Source organism: Varroa destructor, unplaced genomic scaffold (genome assembly GCF_002443255.2).
Source record: "Varroa destructor unplaced genomic scaffold, Vdes_3.0 BEIS01000001.1, whole genome shotgun sequence".
Lineage (NCBI taxonomy): Eukaryota > Metazoa > Arthropoda > Arachnida > Mesostigmata > Varroidae > Varroa > Varroa destructor.
Genome location: NW_019211454.1, coordinates 68,777,066 through 68,780,619, shown reverse-complemented (window position 1 = coordinate 68,780,619; position 3,554 = coordinate 68,777,066). Strand labels below are relative to the sequence as shown.

Here is a 3,554-nt window from a genome sequence, read left to right as displayed (position 1 = left end):
ATACATATATATTCATACAGAGCTACAAAAGAAAGACGTACCGTGGTCGCAGCGCTCGCCACTAATGAGTGATGTTTTTGTATCCCTTACCCCAACGCCAGGTGTGTTATTAGTGGATCAACCAAACGGAACCGTCTTACATTTTGCGAAAACACTTATACAATCGAATACGCAATATAAACACGCAGCTATATCATGTATTAAATCTTGTTTCATCTAAGACAGTTAGTGATCTACAGGGTGTTCGAGAAATCGCGTCACGCTATGGCGTTCAAACAAGTTATTCGACCTATTATAGCGCTATAAGCGCACTTCATAACTGCGTTTTATAGGGACGCGTCACTTTCTGTACACATATAAGATTGCCATTTGCTCAACAATTCTCACAGCCGTACATAAGGATAGACAGCGTTTTTCAATGCTTTTAAGAAATTACATAGCTTCAAAGATTTACCTGACTTTTAAACATGCCTACAAAACCTCGCGGAACCCAATAAAAGTGCGTCTTCCTTTAAATCATAACCCTTGCTTGTATAATGGGTTGTGTAACTTTTTTGAACACCCTGTCAATTCAGAGGGAGTAACTGATTTGTATAAGGACAAGCGTATATGATTTAGAAATCGTTCTTATATGTGCCGTTTATCTTGGCTTGCGTATATATCTTACAAATGCATAAAAGTCTCAATGTCTGTTTTTACATTTTACGCATAGACACTGGCTAACAGAGCCCCGTGTTATTCTTTAGCACGATAAACGCTAACGCAGCAACGCATGATCACAGACTCTATTGGAACATAGTACATATATTTTTGCTTATAATATTTGCTTGCAACTTCTCCAAAAAATGCATCGAAGCAACATGTTTCAGAAAGGAAAGCTTTTTATATAAATTGAATCATGCTTACAAAAATAGACAACGGTATAGTGAGTACCTTGAAATACGCAAGCAAAATATGATAACAAAAACGGTGTTTTTTTTTTTTAAATTTTTTTTATCACAGTTTGCGCGCGTGTGATAGACATCATTAAAGGGCAATTGTGATGTGAGAAGAATTGAGCGTTACATTTTTCAATTATTGCGAGACTCATATACAGTACATTATTATACACGAATTTCCTGTTCACCAGCGGATTTCTTCTAGTACCGTTTCGCGGTTTCTTTAAAGGCCTAAAAGGATTTTGTCAGTCAAAGTTGTTTTCAGTGAATTGCTGAGTGATCAACGTGGTGATTGAATAGGTGGCCCCTAGCATATGACTGCTGTCCTTTAACATAGAACATAAGGAGCTAGAGGAAACGCGCTTCATGCTTCTAACTTATGCTCAACTACAAACTTACATCTGCAATGAACATAGAACCAATTGGATCAATGTATCCAGCTCACACCGAAAAGGAGGCACCCTGAGAGCATGCTGATTATCACGCTTTTCGGGATTATGTGAACCAGCCATTTTCGCTCGTGGCTAACGTATAGGGTACATATAGACATAGTAGAAATATAAATAAAAGGCACAAGCTCCTAAAGATTAAACGTATTGACTTGTTTTTATGGTTGTACCTTTTTGGAGAAGATCTGTCTGAGTGTAATGTAGAGGCTAGCGATGAGCAGGCCAATTTTGTCGTGGCCTGAAACCACTCGTCACAATTGCTTTATGATAGAATTTTCTTGCTGGGGATTTTACTCAATTTGTTCTTGAGATGGCTGGTTCGTTTTTATTAGAAGCACTTAAGCATTAGCTACAACACAGTGCACTAGAAAATACTGAAATTTTTCTACCGAACGAGTCTACCTCAGCTTCAAGCTTAGCAAGATCCAAGCTGCCCGTCGTTCGAGCGGTTCTGTATCGTCTGCTTACTGGAATTAACTACCTGAAATAGTAATGCGACAAAGAGAATTTTATCTACATCTTTTTTTTATATACATATAGTAAGTAAAGTTGTATTTAGAACTTTCATTATGCCGTTATGTTCTCAGTAAGCTTCTAAGTTATGAGACGTTTCGGTAAAGATAGAAAGTAAACACTGGAACTTACAACAGTCAAATGAAGTGTAACGGTCGCCGCCCATGAATTCTGTATATGTCAAGATAAATTTACTGCTATTGACAGAAAGCTGTTCCTGACTTTGATAAGAGCACGAAACCATGTTACATACAGCGTTATATATATAGAGTATTCTAAAAATTATACAATCACACGATAACATTTTTAATTATTGTAAAGCATGCTTCAAAATAAAATTAAAAAAAAAAAAGGATAATTTACGAAGAATTATTGCCAAGTGCGTCAAACTCTCTTCTACACACAAGATCGCTTATAGAATTATGATTTATTTAAACTTTCCAGTTGCCAATAAACACTTCGTCTCCTTTTTTTTTTTTGTTCTAAACTATGAGCTAGCAGCTTCAAGTGTTCTTCCCTGAGGTAGTTCCTTTCACATACTTTGAGCCTTAATCAGTTTCCAATGAGTTAAAGCAAGTTTTGGACGCTCTGCAAAGGCTGACATTAAAATTCAGTCTCTTTAGATTATATATTATTCGAGTATCTTGGTTTTACCTTTAAACTGCTTTGAGACATACTTCAAAATATAATCCACTTTTATTTATGCTAAAACTCTTATAAGAAATTTAGGGTTCCCGTCATTTATAAAATTGGCATTTTAGAATTTTTTGCATTTCTGCTAAATTCTTAGAGTGGCTTTTTCTTGCTGAAAATTATGTCATAAACACTCAAAGACAAGCTTGACGACAAACCTGTTTGGTCCCTTCGCCTCACTTATCTACACTTATGAGGCCAAAACGCTCTTGGAGGCGCGGTCTTTAATTTGAATGGGGCTATCAAATATTAATTTCTAAGAAAAATTATTAAATAATAAATAGCAATTGCTTCAGTGGCGATTGCTCGTCGCCAGAACGAGTACAGTTTATCTTACAGCTATGTGTTTGTCCCATCTCTATTGACATTTCGGACAAAATGTCTTCGTCTTTGTTCCTGTTTATATATTCGTAAGGGTTTCTGTGTAACAACCCGTATGTCTACCCATCAAATACTTATAATAATTAAACGTCAATGGCAAATGTTATTCAGACGCCTAGAATGTCCGCCGGCTGCACGCCTCTATCACCCACGCGAGTCCTTCCTGTCTTCTTATTCTCTCTCTGCCACTCGATGTTTGAGATAGTCACTCGGTAGATCCATCTCCAGGAATACAAGAGATGATTCTGCAGCGGCCACTATCGACGCGACGTTCGTCTGGGAGAAGTTTAAGTGCCATCCGACCGACACAAACATCGCCCATCAATAAACAGATCGCTACGGCCAGTATACCAAACCAGATAGTAGCAGTCTACTTATGTTTGTGTATACATCGCTCGTGTGCGTATATAGCTCTATATATATATATATATATATATATATAGAGAGCCATATATCGTCACCGATAGACCTATAAACGATAAACATTAGCAAAATGGACATCCAGCCGGCTGTCTGGGTCTCCTGCTCGTTGGCGGCTGGTGGGTAATGCTGGATATCAGATGGCTGTACGGAAGGCACT

General features: G+C 37.6%; 1 long non-coding RNA gene across 2 annotated transcripts in view; it reads left to right on the top strand.

Annotated features, from left to right (window-relative positions):
- The window catches only part of LOC147759023 (uncharacterized), a 2,443-nt gene extending 913 nt beyond the window's left edge, over nt 1–1,530 (top strand). For both annotated transcript variants that reach the window (XR_015319777.1, XR_015319778.1), the window contains one exon: nt 102–1,530. This is a non-coding gene — a long non-coding RNA (uncharacterized LOC147759023). The remainder of the gene's footprint in view (nt 1–101) is intronic.
- Nucleotides 1,531–3,554: the final 2,024 nt, after the last annotated feature.